General features: G+C 43.9%; 1 protein-coding gene across 1 annotated transcript in view; it reads right to left on the reverse strand.

Annotated features, from left to right (window-relative positions):
• Positions 1 to 15,531, reverse strand: part of JSRP1 (junctional sarcoplasmic reticulum protein 1) — a 149,369-nt gene that overhangs the window by 59,841 nt on the left and 73,997 nt on the right. Inside the window, exon 2 of the mRNA XM_077271948.1 lies at positions 3,633 to 3,800. The gene's annotated coding sequence lies outside the window, so the exon portion shown is untranslated. The remainder of the gene's footprint in view (positions 1 to 3,632; positions 3,801 to 15,531) is intronic.

A 15,531-nucleotide genomic window follows, 5' to 3' on the forward strand; every position in this document is an offset into this window, starting at 1 on the left:
GAATATGTATGCGTAGTGTATAGCACAGCCTACGTAGTATATTGCGCAGCCCACGCAGTACATTGCGCAGCCCACGTAGTACATTGCGCAGCCCACGCAGTACATTGCGCAGCCCATGCAGTACATTGCGCAGCCCACACAGTACATTGCGCAGCCAACGCAGTACATTGCGCAGCCAACGCAGTACATTGCGCAGCCCATGCAGTACATTGCGCAGCCCACGCAGTTAGAGCAACGTCAGCAGCATGATCAGGTCATGTAATCACACCGCTGATGTCACTCGCCAGCGCTATAGAGGCATGAACAGCATCGATGGTAAGCGCTCCAATGGAGCTGAAGACACCGAAGATTTAGGGTAACGGGGTAATGATCCGAAACTGGCAGCGCTGTGTACACAGAGCACATGTCCACTGCATCCAAAGCACGGGCGTCTATTAAATGCTCGTGAATCCACATGTGATCACTGATCCGTGCGGAATCACCGCGTCCCAATACATTGTACGGGTGATATTTATCTTGCAGACATGCTGCACTCTGGAAAGAAGCGCCACATGTCCTTCTCCGCAGGTGAGCCACGGGCGTCTCTGGACGCACAGTGGACATCGGATTTCTTAAAATCCCATCCACTATGCTGTAACATCTGGCCACTGCACAAGTACACAGGGTCCAACCTGCAGCGATTACTGATCATCTGCACATACCCTGTAAGACAAGCCAGAACTCAAAATCAAGAGGATACATTTGCAACTTTACTAATATGTTATATGTGGCTGACATGTAAAGGAAGTCGTCATCAGAATGGTGAAATGTATCACCAGATATATCAGTAGTAGCCAAACATGCACTATATGGGTTCTATGGAGAAAACTCATAGTCATTAACTACAGGTTATTCATTCAGTCCCATTGCCACAGGTGTATTAAAATGCATGCAGTCTGTCTACAAACATTTGTGAAACAATGGTTCATCACTGAATTTGGCCTTAGTACTGTAATAAGCTGCCACCATAGAAACAAGTCATTGAATGAAATGTATTCCTCCAAAATGTTCCACTACCCACCATGAGTGGTGTTACTGAAAAGTGGAACTGTTTTAAACCCACGTGGCACATGATGTAAAGTTCAGTGCACGGTTGCAAAGTGCTGACTCCATAACTGGTAAACCACAACAAGAAAAAACCCTTAAAAAATCCTTTTATTAGACATACACTAAAATCCTCATAGTAAATTTTGATTTAAAAATATATATTACCAACACCAGGGCTGGGTGAAGCCAAGAGTGACCCTGAAGGGCTCCTAGTAAGCTTACCCTTCCTGACAGTGGAGGTTGGCACCCTAAAGTCGATATGGCGCCCCCACTCCTCGTCGACTGTCCGTCCTGACCCTAAAGTATCCCTAACAGCTACCCACGCCCAAACCCAACACCATTCACACAAGGCTCTAACTAACTAAAAAATGCAAAAAGTGCGATAAATATCAGACTGCGGCCTCAAAAGAATCGACTATTTCGTGATTAAATAGAATCACTCTCAATAATCAGGCCAGCATAAATGGTAAGTTAGATAGAGACTTACTGCATTGACACCTGATAACCATGACATAACCCAGTGTCATTAAGGTGCCATTAGATATTGAGGTCACCATTGATATCACAAAAAAGCATACTGGGTAAATCATAATAAATATCAAAAAATTGTTAATTTCATAGTCTCACTAGAGTGCCCTCATGTTAACATTATTAATAGTTAATTAACATGCTGGATAATTTATAGTCTGTCACAAATTACAAGACCTTTTTTTTCCTTGTAATCCTACTGTCCCAAATAGGGGCAAACTAATGCCGCACTGTTGTGGTAAAATACAAAACAGCTTGCTAAATAAGCCAAAATAGGTCAGAGTCACAAACATATTAGGCTCAATGTCCACACACCGAAGACAGCACAACCTAGTGCCATAGTATTCAAGTCATGGTTCATAATGCAATAACTTATCTTGCAGAAAACACCATAATAGGTCACTTATCTGGATCATATATTATCATTTGTCCCAGTGTTCTTGTCCTGTCCCTACGTGTTTCGCCCTCTCCCAAAAGGGCTCATCAAGGGACTGTAGATAGGAGCACGCCAAAGTGGCTGTAGTGATGAATGATAGATGTGGATGACTCCATAACTGCAAAATTACAAACCTCCTCTGGCATCATCAGCACAAAAACTGGACCTGGAACCTGCTTGGCATGGCTTTCCATGGCCGAACAGCTGCATGCATGCCTTCCGTCACCAAGCACAACACCAAGCCTCAGATGGAGTGGTGTAAAGCATGCTGCTACTGGACTCTGGAAAAGTGGAAATGTTTTCTAGGAAGGTAGAATCACTACCTAGCAGTCTGATGGAGAAGTCTGGGTTTGGTGATATCAAGGAGAAAATTATCGCCAATCGGCACTGTGCCAAGTGTGAGGTTTGGTGGAAGAAGGATAATGCTTTGGGTTGTTTTTCAGGGGTTGGCATATGCCCTGCAGTTTCAGTGAGAAGAAAGCTTAATACTTCAGCATATCAAGATATTTTGGACAATCATATGCTTCCAACTTTACGGGAACAGTTAGGGAAATTTTGTAGGGTCCAGTAATCCATTGTTGGGTGAGTTTGGTGTGGAGGAACATGTCTGGCCTGCCCAGCGCCCTGACTTCAACTCATCAAACACTTTTGGGAAAAATAAGAACAGAGATTCTGCAGCAGGCCCTCTCATCTAACATCAGTATTTGATCTCACAATTAAACCACTGGATGACTGGGAAAAACTCTTACAGACACTCCAAAATCATGTGGAAAGCCTTCTCAGAAGAGAAGCCATAGCTGTAAAGGGACCAGCTCCAGAATTTTAACAGGATGTCGTAAACTCTATAAATGTGTAGTTGTCCCAATACCTTTCTCCATATAATGTATAACAGTATGGAAACAGAAGTGGTTTTAAAATAATATATTAACGATTAGCTGGATAGAGCCGATTGATAAAGCTGTGATAACACTGTGTGGTCATGAAGCAGTTTTTTGGGGAAAAAACAAACAATCATAACAAGAACTCACTGTGTGAATATTCCCAAACTATGGCAATGTGTCCGTTTCATTGTGCACACTTCTAGAGTCCACCATCCCCCTCTGAAAGGTCAAAATAGGAACAAGAGAGAAGAAAAACATATTTCGCCTTTGAAATTGAGTAAAGGTCTGGCAGACATACTGAACTATAGAGAAATAATAACTAATGTAAACCTACCCAAGAGAAACTATACGTTACTGTACAAGCGGGATTTCAATGAGATGTTGACCATTGAGAAAATATAGAAAGTAAGTAAATGAGTTTATGACATCTGAGGACCAAACCTGACATTTGTAGAAAATTGACTGTTTTTCTGCTCTGGGAAGAGCTCACTGCATTTTAAGGAGTTTGTGAAGTGACGGGCAGCTTCAGCCGGCTACCTTCCTAAATATAGATCCAATATCTGTCTCGCACAGGGTTACCAGCTTCTTCAATGCTTCCCAGCTCCATTTCTGCTACCTTAAAAGGTTCTCAACATTGATTTCATATGTTCATTTTAAATTTAGTCATTTGAGAAGAATACGAAGAAAAAGGTGTCTCTTACCTTAAGATTTCAGATCCACACTACATGTCCAAACCCCGCTGGCACCCAGCAGACGGCTAAATATACAGAGACAGGTGCAACTCTCAGCCGGTGTAAGGTGACAAGCAATCATGGAGAAATATGAGCCTCGTGGATGTCATTTTCATACGAAGCTGTAGCCGATGCGGACTGCGAAGGAAAAAGAGAATTATCTTACAATCTTCAGACTACTCGTCATGCTTAGAACTGTAATGAAAATGCCTTATTTTCAATTTGTTTTCTCATTTTGTGAATTATCTTGTTATTTGATTGAAATAAACTAAATGGGAGAAAGTATGTAGGCACCCATCCAAATCTACAGAGTTTAGGTGATTCAGCACCCATTGTAGGCAGATGCATCAATCAGGCTCACAGCCATGTATTCGCCATAGACAATACTGGTGGTAGCATAGGTCATGATGGAGAGCCAGAAATGTGGCACTGTCATAGGATGCCACTATTGTCGCAGATCATGTCATGATATTTCTGATCTCTTAGATCTCCCGCTAAAGGGGTTGTCTGGACTTGGGACAAAAGTCTGCAGTGACAGCATGCAAGTGATCACATGTGGACGGAGCTCAGGAGTAGAGATGGGCGAACTCGAACAGTGAAGTTCGGTGTCCGTACTGAACACCTACTGTTCGGGCATGGACACTGAACACGGACTTCATCAGGAAGTCCGTGTTACTATTCGGCTTCGGCTGCCGAACACAGGTTGTTTGTCAAGCTGTCATATGTCATGACAGCACGGCAAACACAGCCTCTGATCGGCGGTGAACTCATCCCCGCTGGTCAGGGAGCCACGATTTCCCACGCTGTCAAAAGACAGCGTAAGAGCGCAGCTGTGATCACAAGTATAAAGATAACCTCCGGTCACTGGTATCAGCAGACGGGACAACTACTCCCATCATCCGAAACCGCTAATAACAGCGAAAGCAGGAGCGGATGATGAGTGTATTCATTAGACGGCTCCTGCTCTGTAAATAAATCATTTAAAAAAAACGGCATGGGCTCCCCTGTATTTTTGATAACCAGCCAGGCAAAACTCACAGCTGGCTATAGCAGACAATATACTTGCGGTGTCTTTATTTACCATGTAACTATAGGATTAGTAATGGATAAGTGTCTTATAGAAGCTTCTCCATTACTAAGTCATGCGCTTGATGTCACCTAAAAATACAAAGGTGACATCAATACCACAAATATGAACTCCACTTGCCACAGCTACAGGGCAAGTGGGAAGAGCCGGGTAAAGCGCCAGAATTGGCGTATCTAGTAGATGTGCCTTTTCTGGGCAGCTGCAAATTGCTATTTTTAGGCCGGGGGGGGGGGGGGGGGGGGGTTCAATATCCATGGCTCCTTGCCAACATAAGAATACTAGCTCCCAGCTGTCTGCTTTAGCAAGGCTGGTTGTCAAAAATGGGGGGGACCTCACAGCGTTTTTTTTTAAATAATTAAAAAATACGTGAAAAGGTGCACATGGTGCTGCATATGGGGGTGACATGCTGCACATGGTGTGGCATATGGGGGTGACATGAGGCTATGGGGGCAATAAGCAGTGTATATAGGGAGGTTTTGTGTGGCTCATGCAGTGTATATATGGAGGCTGTGTGCGGCTCATGCAGTGTATATAAGGAGGCTGTGTGGGGCTCATGCAATGGATATAAGGAGGCTGTGTGGGGCTCATGCAGTATATATAGGGAGGCTGTGTGGGGCTCATGCAGTGTATATAGGGAGGCTGTGTGGGGCTCATGCAATGTATATAAGGAGGCTGTGTGGGGCTCATGCAGTGTATATAGGGAGGCTGTGTGGGGCTCATGCAGTGTATATAAGGAGGCTGTGTGGGGCTCATGCAGTGTATATAAGGAGGCTGTGTGTGGCTCATGCAGTGTATATATGGAGGCTGTGTGCGGCTCATGCAGTGTATATAAGGAGGCTGTGTGGGGCTCATGCAATGTATATAAGGAGGCTGTGTGGGGCTCATGCAGTGTATATAGGGAAGCTGTGTGGGGCTCATGCAGTGTATATAAGGAGGCTGTGTGGGGCTCATGCAGTGTATATATGGAGGCTGTGTGGGGCTCATGCAGTGTATATATGGAGGCTGTGTGCGGCTCATGCAGTGTATATAAGGAGGCTGTGTGGGGCTCATGCAGTGTATATAAGGAGGCTGTGTGGGGCTCATGCAGTGTATATAGGGAGGCTGTGTGGGGCTCATGCAGTGTATATAAGGAGGCTGTGTGGGGCTCATGCAGTGTATATAAGGAGGCTGTGTGTGGCTCATGCAGTGTATATATGGAGGCTGTGTGCGGCTCATGCAGTGTATATAAGGAGGCTGTGTGGGGCTCATGCAGTGTATATAAGGAGGTTGTGTGGGGCTCATGCAGTGTATATAGGGAGGCTTTGTGGGGCTCATGCAGTGTATATAAGGAGGCTGTGTGGGGCTCATGCAGTGTATATAGGGAAGCTGTGTGGGGCTCATGCAGTGTATATAAGGAGGCTGTGTGTGGCTCATGCAGTGTATATAAGGAGGCTGTGTGGGGCTCATGCAGTGTATATATGGAGGCTGTGTGCGGCTCATGCAGTGTATATAAGGAGGCTGTGTGGGGCTCATGCAGTGTATATAAGGAGGCTGTGTGGGGCTCATGGGGTATATATGGAGGCTGTGTGCGGCTCATGCAGTGTATATAGGGAAGCTGTGTGGGGCTCATGCAGTGTATATAGGGAGGCTGTGTGGGGCTCATGCAGTGTATATAGGGAAGCTGTGTGGGGCTCATGCAGTGTATATAAGGAGGCTGTGTGGGGCTCATGCAGTGTATATAAGGAGGCTGTGTGGGGCTCATGCAGTGTATATAGGGAGGCTGTGTGGGGCTCATGCAGTGTATATAAGGAGGCTGTGTGGGGCTCATGCAGTGTATATAAGGAGGCTGTGTGTGGCTCATGCAGTGTATATAGGGAGGCTGTGTGGGGCTCATGCAGTGTATATAGGGAGGCTGTGTGCGGTTCATGCAGTGTATATAAGGAGGCTGTGTGGGGCTCATGCAGTGTATATATGGAGGCTGTGTGCGGCTCATGCAGTGTATATAAGGAGGCTGTGTGGGGCTCATGCAGTGTATATATGGAGGCTGTGTGCGGCTCATGCAGTGTATATAGGGAAGCTGTGTGGGGCTCATGCAGTGTGTATAAGGAGGCTGTGTGGGGCTCATGCAGTGTATATAAGGAGGCTGTGTGGGGCTCATGCAGTGTATATAAGGAGGCTGTGTGGGGCTCATGCAGTGTATATAAGGAGGTTGTGTGGGGCTCATGCAGTGTATATAGGGAGGCTGTGTGGGGCTCATGCAGTGTATATAAGGAGGCTGTGTGGGGCTCATGCAGTGTATATAAGGAGGCTGTGTGTGGCTCATGCAGTGTATATAGGCAGGCTGTGTGGGGCTCATGCAGTGTATATAGGGAGGCTGTGTGGGGCTCATGCAGTGTATATAAGGAGGCTGTGTGGGTCTCATGCAGTGTATATAGGGAGGCTGTGTGGGGCTCATCCAGTGTATATAGGGAGGCTGTGTGGGGCTCATGCAGTGTATATAGGGAGGCTGTGTGGGGCTCATGCAGTGTATATAAGGAGGCTGTGTGTGGCTCATGCAGTGTATATAAGGAGGCTGTGTGTGGCTCATGCAGTGTATATAGGGAGGCTGTGTGGGGCTCATGCAGTGTATATAGGGAGGCTGTGTGGGGCTCATGCAGTGTATATAAGGAGGCTGTGTGGGGCTCATGCAGTGTATATAAGGAGGCTGTGTGGGGCTCATGCAGTGTATATAAGGAGGCTGTGTGGGGCTCATGCAGTGTATATAAGGCTGTGTGGGGCTCATGCAGTGTATATAGGGAGGCTGTGTGGGGCTCATGCAGTGTATATAAGGAGGCTGTGTGGGGCTCATGCAGTGTATATAAGGAGGCTGTGTGGGGCTCATGCTGTAGATAGGGAGGCTGTGTGGGGCTCATGCAGTGTATATAGGGAGGCTGTGTGGGGCTCATGCAGTGTATATAAGGAGGCTGTGTGGGGCTCATGCTGTATATAGGGAGGCTGTGTGGGGCTCATGCAGTGTATTTTGGGAGGCTGTGTGGGGCTCATGCAGTGTATTTTGGGAGGCTGTGTGGGGCTCATGCAGTATATAGGGAGGCTGTGTGGGGCTCTTGCAGTGTATATAGGGAGGCTGTGTGGGCTCATGCAGTGTATATAGGGAGGCTGTGTGGGGCTCATGCAGTATATAGGGAGGCTGTGTGGGGCTCATGCAGTCTATATAGGGAGGCTGTGTGGGGCTCATGCAGTATATAGGGAGGCTGTGTGGGGCTCTTGCAGTGTATATAGGGAGGCTGTGTGGGGCTCTTGCAGTGTATATAGGGAGGCTGTGTGGGGCTCATGCAGTATATACAGAGGCTGTGTGGGGCTCATGCAGTCTATATAGGGAGGCTGTGTGGGGCTCATGCAGTATATAGGGAGGCTGTGTGGGGCTCTTGCAGTGTATATAGGGAGGCTGTGTGGGGCTCATGCAGTATATAGGGAGGCTGTGTGGGGCTCTTGCAGTGTATATAGGGAGGCTGTGTGGGGCTCAAGCCGCATATGGGAGAGGCTATGTGGGGCTCATGCCACATAAGGGGCTGTTGGGGGGCTCATACGATTTACAGAAGGGGCTGTACTCAGGTTCAAACAATATATAGGGGGATGTCAGCATTCTTAATTCTGTTCATTAATAAGTGATACAAATAATATTAGTAAAATTATCAATAATACAATAATTATAATATATCGATTCAGTCTATAGGTTCAGCACTCCACAATTGACACGGTCTATCATATGGCCCCTCTGGAAAATTAATTGCCCACCCCTGGTCTAGCTTTATATATAACAAATATATATATATATATATATATATATATATATATATATATATATACCCCCAGAAATATAAAAAAAATTGAAAGCAGAAAATACACACTCCCCCAACCACATCCATTATAAAAAAAAAACTTGTGCAAAAAAACCCCAAAACATTAATTAGCACACATAAATAGTCTTGTTGAATCCTTAATCACACAAACTAAAAAATTGCAACTATGACAACACAAAAACATTAGACACTGTAATAAAGTAATATATATAAAAAAAATAAAAAAATATAATATATATATATATATATACTGTATATATATATATATATATATATATATATATATATATTCAAAGTTTATATATATATATATATATATATATATATATATATATATATATATAAAAACGTCGAATAACTGCAATCATATTGACCAACAGAATAAAAGATCACACATCATTTATGCCTCATAGTGAATGGTGCACATTTAAAACGTAAAAACAATTGAGGAACTGCTATTTTTAATAAGTCCTCGTGTGGATACATCGAAAGAAGAGTAAAAAGGTAATGTCTTTTGGAATGCAATAATGAAAAAACAAAAAAAAGTCTCCTGAAGGCCAGAATAGCAGCGTTAATATCAGTGGTGACTAACGTTTACTAAAGAAGAGTTTCCTCCCCTTCCATTTGTCAGTGAGATGCTTTATTGGGTCTGAACTAGGCCAGTCAGTAATAAACAACACTAACACGGGGTGGGGGAAAATGGGGTTGGTGAGCCTTTTGCAATGTTGGAATATAACAGATAGACAAAGAAAGCTCCACTTCAACATCAGGAATGAAATTCAGCAATCTATGCACTTTTGGAAAAATATGTTTGTTTTTTTCTGTTTGGTTGGACCACCCCTCTAACCCCTTCTCAGACATAACGTGCCCTGAGACCTTCACAAAGAAAAATGATAGATAACTAAAAGTCATGGTTTATTAGCAGAACATCTGCCCAGACAAACAGGCAGCTTTTAAGCTGTCCTGTGCGTACATGAGGAATAACGCAATGTTCTTTCCATTAGATGTATCTTGCTTTTTTACCATTTTCCCCTCTACAGCATATAACTCTTAATTCGGAATTGACTCTGAGCTAGTGGGAGGAGGCTAGCTGTTCTAATCTCTCCCATACATAGATGAATCATGCCTCTCTAAAACAGTGATGAGTGAATTTGTTCGGAAAACGATTGCCAAACATAAATTCAGCACGAATATGGCACATTTGGATTCGTCATCGGAAACACAAGCAAAATTTTATAAAATCGGTAACATTCGGTAAAAAGTGAGGGAAAATATTTGCGTTGCCACAAAAGTATTTTCAGCACTTTAGCAACAAAAATGGTGGAATATCATGAGCGTCTGGCACGTGTTTGATGAGGGGAGGCGTTTTGCAGAGCTCAGAGTTGCGGCGTTCTTGTAAACTGTAATTTTTTTCCCCCTAACTTCATGTGTGCACATTTCAGCTAGCCAATGATGGCGCAGGAAGCATCCATAATGTCCTGACACCACGGTTGTGTCATTGGCTGCTGAAACCACATGTCTCTCTCCATATAAAGAGCAGACCTCTTGTTTTAGCGCCATTTTGACACAGTAACAATGCAGAGAGGCTGTTCCTGACATTGGCACTGTTAGCAGCAAGATTTTAGCTAGTTAGGCAGTTGTTTATCTAGGTAGTGTCCAGTGTGGCTGTGAAATTTACCTTCCAGCATTTTTTTTTGCCATTGCTGAGCTGAGGTCCACAAATAAAGCCAGCAGGGCACATGTCCTACAAGAGTGTTGTGCACTGCTTCTATTGTGCTCCATGCATGAGTATCGACTTCGAAATCCTATTTTTTTCCCTAGCTAAATGTGAAACAGCCTGCTGTATCCCACTTTGTCATTTAGTGCTGTGGTGATATAATTTTGTGATTTGAGCTGTTGTGTATGAAGAAATAATTATTTGGGACAGTTGCTTGCGTGATTCACCTTGTTATTTAGTGGCTGTGAAATTCAACAGTGCGCATAGCTCATGCACATTGAAAAAAAAATAAATGTGATACAGCCTGCCGCATTCCACGTTGTAAATTTATGGCGTTGATATGAAGTTGTTTGCAGACCTCACGAACATTAAAATATTGATTTTTTCTGTTGATGAACGTGATACAGCCCCCTATAGCCAACCTTTTCATTTAGTGGCGTTGAGTTTGTTCTGTTTTTTTTTTTTTTTTTTAGAAACGTGATACAGCAGCCGAGTTCGGAGTTTGAAATTGTTCTGAGTCTATCTTCTAGATTATGTGCATCTTTGGCATCCAATTTCTCACAGCCATCTCTTATGCCTAGCTTGAGACGCGCATCTATTACACCTTTCTTCTGACGAGCATCAAACACTGTCTGGTAATTGGTGTTGGGTAAACAAGTAATCGTTATAGGCTGGATCTTGGAACTCGTACCTCTCATAGTCGCCCTGTTATTGATCTTCTTGTCCGATCCCATTTTTGCCGTCGTCATGGCTTACTGATCAGTTCATGTAACGAAACGTCGGCCATATTTCTGCAGCAAACCTGCACCTTACCAGCAGTAACTGTAGGAAAGAGGGCGTTCCAATGCCACAGACAATCTTCTAGATTATACAGGCCTCATCCACACTAAAAATATATCTTTTTATGTTACTAATGTGATTCAGAATGGGAGATCTCAGTTTGAAATTGTTTTGGGCATCTAGTCTATGTTATACTGGCCTCATCAACAGGCCCAAAAAGTTCTTCCGTTACTAACGTAATACAGTAGGGGACATCTCACGTAGAAATTGTTTGGAAATTGTAATTAATGTTATACCTCCTCATCCACACACACAAAAAATCTGTTATTAATGTCATACAGTAGGGGACATCTCACTTTGAAATTTTCTGGAGCAGATCTTTTTTTGTCATACAGGCCTCATCCACAATGAAACAATTCTTTCTTCTATGAGTAACGTGACTCATCACGCCATATTTCACCTTCTAATTTTGTGCTGCTGAAATTCAGCTGTGTGCAGAGGTTGTGCAGAGTAAAAAATTTAATTTTTAGTTGTTAATACTGTGCTCCTAGCACACTATCTGAGCAACATGACTGGGAAATAAACTCCTGTAATTTGTGTCATCCCCAACTCCTTGTAGATTGGAAGCTCTGAAGAGCAAGGTCATCATTATTTTTGCTTTAATTGTTTGATTAACTTAAACTTGGTAACTTTTGACTGTTTTACATGAACTGCAGACTTTTAAAGCTATGTGGAATGTGTTTCAGATATATAAATAAAGGTTATTATTATTAATACAGGGTGGGCCATTTATATGGATACACCTAAATAAAATGGTTATGGTAGGTGATATCAACTTCCTGTTTGTGGCACATTAGTATATGTGAGGGGGAAAACTTTTCAAGATAGGTGGTGACCATGGCAGCCATTTTGAAGTCGGCCATGGATCCAACTTTATTTTTTCCAACGGGAAGAGGATCATGTGGCACATCATACTTATTGAGAATTTCACAACAAAAACAATGTTGTGCTTGGTCTTAACATAAGCTTGTAAATAACTCATGAAAGAATAAAGTTATGACCACTTATAAAATGTGCCCATTGTGTTAGATTGTCAATTCAACCCTCTTCTCCCACTCTTGACACACTGATAGCAACACCGCAGAAGAAATGCTAGCACAGGCATTCAGTATCCTAAACAGCCTAAACAGTGGAAACCCCCCACAAGTGACACCATTTTGGAAACTAGACCCCTTATGGAACTTATCTAGATGTGTTCAAAAAAGAGAAAAGGACAGCACCTCCAAAAATCATACAATGATCTAATGCCTCTCGGCAAAAATACATATAATTGAACATGAGGTTCTTAGTTTAACATTCTGATCAGAATGTATGAAGCCCACTGCCAAGTCACGACAAACCTCGCAGTGGGTCCTACCATCCTAACAGAGTGGAGCCGTGCGCCAACCATCGCCACAGCGGCAATGCACCAGAAGGCAGACGGTCTGGTGCCCCACAGCCCCCGTGCTGCAAGACTGAGTCCTCATGACTCCAGACCGCGCACCGCCCCACCAGCACAAAACCGCAGCAACAATGGCCGCCACACAGCACCCACACCAAATGAAAGGAGTAATGAAACCTTCCTCCAGCTCTTCAGTGAGAGTAAAAATGGGCCATCTAGATGTGTAGTGAGCACTTTGAACCCCCAAGCGGTTCACAGAAGTTTATAACGCAGAGCTGTGAAAATAAAAAAATCTTTTTTTTTTCTCAAAAATGTTTTTTTTTTTTTTTTTAGCCCGCAATTTTTTTTATTTTCCCAAGGGTAACAGGAGAAATTGGACCCCAAAAGCTGTTGTCCAATTTGTCCTGAGTATGCTGATACCACATATGTGGGGGGGGGACCACTGTTTGGGCACACATTGGGGCTCGGACGGGAAGTAGTGACGTTTTAAAATGCAGACTTTGATGGAATGTCTGCAGGCGCCATGTTGCATTTGCAGAGCCCCTGATGTACCTAAACAGTGGAAACCTCCCACAAGTGACCCTATTTTGGAAACTAGACTCCCTAAGGAGCTTATCTAGATGTGTGGTGAGCACTATGAACCCCCAAGTGCTTCACAGAAGTTTATAATGTAGAGCCTTGAAAACAAAAAATCATATTTTTTCCACAAAAATTATCTTTTCACCCCCCAAATTTTTACTTTCACAAGGGTAACAGGAGAAATTGGACCATAAAAGTTGTTGTGCAATTTGTCCTGAGTATGCTGATACCCCATATATGGGCGGTAAACCACTGTTTGGGCACATGGCAGAGCTCGGAAGGGAAGGAGCACCATTTTGGAATGCAGACTTTGATATAATGGTCTGTGGGCGTCATGTTGCGTTTGCAGAGCCCCTGATGTGCTTAAACAGTAGAAACCCCCACAAGTGACACCAATTTGGAAACTAGATCCCCCGAGAACTTATCTAGATGTGTTGTATGAACTTGACCCCCCAAGTGTTTTACTGAAGTTTATAACGCAGAGCTGCGAAAATAAAAAAATCTCTTTTTTTTTCCACAAAAATTATTTTTTAGCCCGCAATTTATATTTTCCCAAGGGTAACAGGAGAAATTGGACACCAAAAGTTGTTGTCCAATTTGTCCTGAGTATGCTGATACCTCATATGTGGGAGAAAACCACTGTTTAGGGTCACGGCAGAGCTCAGAAGGGAGGGAGCACTATTTGACTTTTTGAATGCAAAATTGACTGGAATCAATGGTGGTGCCATGTCGCGTTTGGAAACCCCTTGATCTACCTAAACAGTGGAAACCCCCCAATTCTACCTGTAACCCTAACCCCAACACACCATTAACACTAATCCCAACCCTAACCATAACCCTAATCACAACCCTAACCCCAACACACCCCTAACCCTAATCCCAACCCTAACCATAACCCTAATCACAACCCAAATTCCAACACACCCCTAACCCTAATCCCAACCCTAACCATAACCCTAATTACAACCCTAACCCCAACACACCCCTAACCTTAACCACAACCCTAACCACAAACCTAACCCTAATCCCAACCCTAACCCTAATCCCAAACCTAACCTGTTATGGACCTGGTGGTTAGGAGCACCTGAAATGACCTGATGGTTAAAATGGAAAAACCTGGGACAAGCTCTGAGGACGTGGTAACTCTACTGACCGCAATCCCTAATCCTATCACACACACTAGAAATAGCCGTGGAGCGTACCTAACTCTCCATAGACGCCTCTTCACAGCCTAAGAGCTAACTACCCCTAAAGATAGAAATAGTAGCCTACCTTGCCTCAGAGAGATTCCCCAAAGTAAAGGTAGCCCCCACAAATATTGACTGTGAGTTAAGAGGAAGTAACAAACACAGGAATGAAACAGATTTTAGCAAAGGAGGCCGAATCTTCTCTACACAGACAGAGGATAGGAAAGGGAACTATGCGGTCAGTATTAAAAACTACAAAAACCACGCAGAGTGTGCAAAAAGACCTCCACACTGACTCACGGTGTGGAGGTGCAGCTCTGCACCCCCAGAGCTTCCAGCTAGCAAGGAAATATCATAATAGCAAGCTGGACAAAAACATAGCATGTACTAAGAAATATATTAAAAAAACCAATGAACAGCAAATGGACTAGCAAGGACTTAGCTTCTGCTGGAGTAGACAGGTCATCAGAGAAATCCAAGAGAGATCTGAACCAGTACTGAGACATTGACAGCTAGCATGAATTAACGACCTGGGCAGAGTTAAATAGGGAAGCCAGCAGCAACAATAAACGAGGCAGCTGAGAAAGCCACCCTCAAAGATCAGCAGTTCCACTTAAAGCCACCAGAGGGTGTCCAAGGACAGAACCCACCAAAGTACCACTCACGACCACAGGAGGGAGTCCAAGAACGGAATTCACAACAACTAACCCAAACTCTAATCCCAACATTGACCCTAACTTTAGCCTAACTCATAGCCCAACTTCAACCCTAATGGGAAAATGAAAATAAATATATTTTCCTTATTTTATTATTTTTCCCTAACTAAGAGGGTGATAATGGGGGGGGGGGGGTAGTTAGTTACCATTTTTTTATTTTGATCACTGTGACAGACCCTATCACAGTGACCAAAATGAACCAATAGGAAAAATCTTCCTACTGTTGCCGGATGCCGGCCGGCAGATCTCAAAAGAATACGCCAGAGGCCGTGGGGGGGAAGCAGGACCCAGGAACAATGGGAGACACTGGTAAGTATCGGGGAAGGGACAGGGGACCCTATTTCTCTGTCCTCTAAAGTGTGATCACATCAGAGGACAGGGAAATGAAATGGCAAATTGCACTTTTTTTTGCGGTCGCCGTTATATGGTTAATAACGGCGATCGCAACCCGGGGGTCGGTAAATAAAGGCCCGACTCATGTTCACTGGGGTCTTGGCTACCCCTGGCAGCTGAGACCCGAGAG

The sequence above is a fragment of the Ranitomeya variabilis genome, chromosome 1 (assembly GCF_051348905.1).
Source record: "Ranitomeya variabilis isolate aRanVar5 chromosome 1, aRanVar5.hap1, whole genome shotgun sequence".
NCBI classification, from domain to species: Eukaryota; Metazoa; Chordata; class Amphibia; order Anura; family Dendrobatidae; genus Ranitomeya; species Ranitomeya variabilis.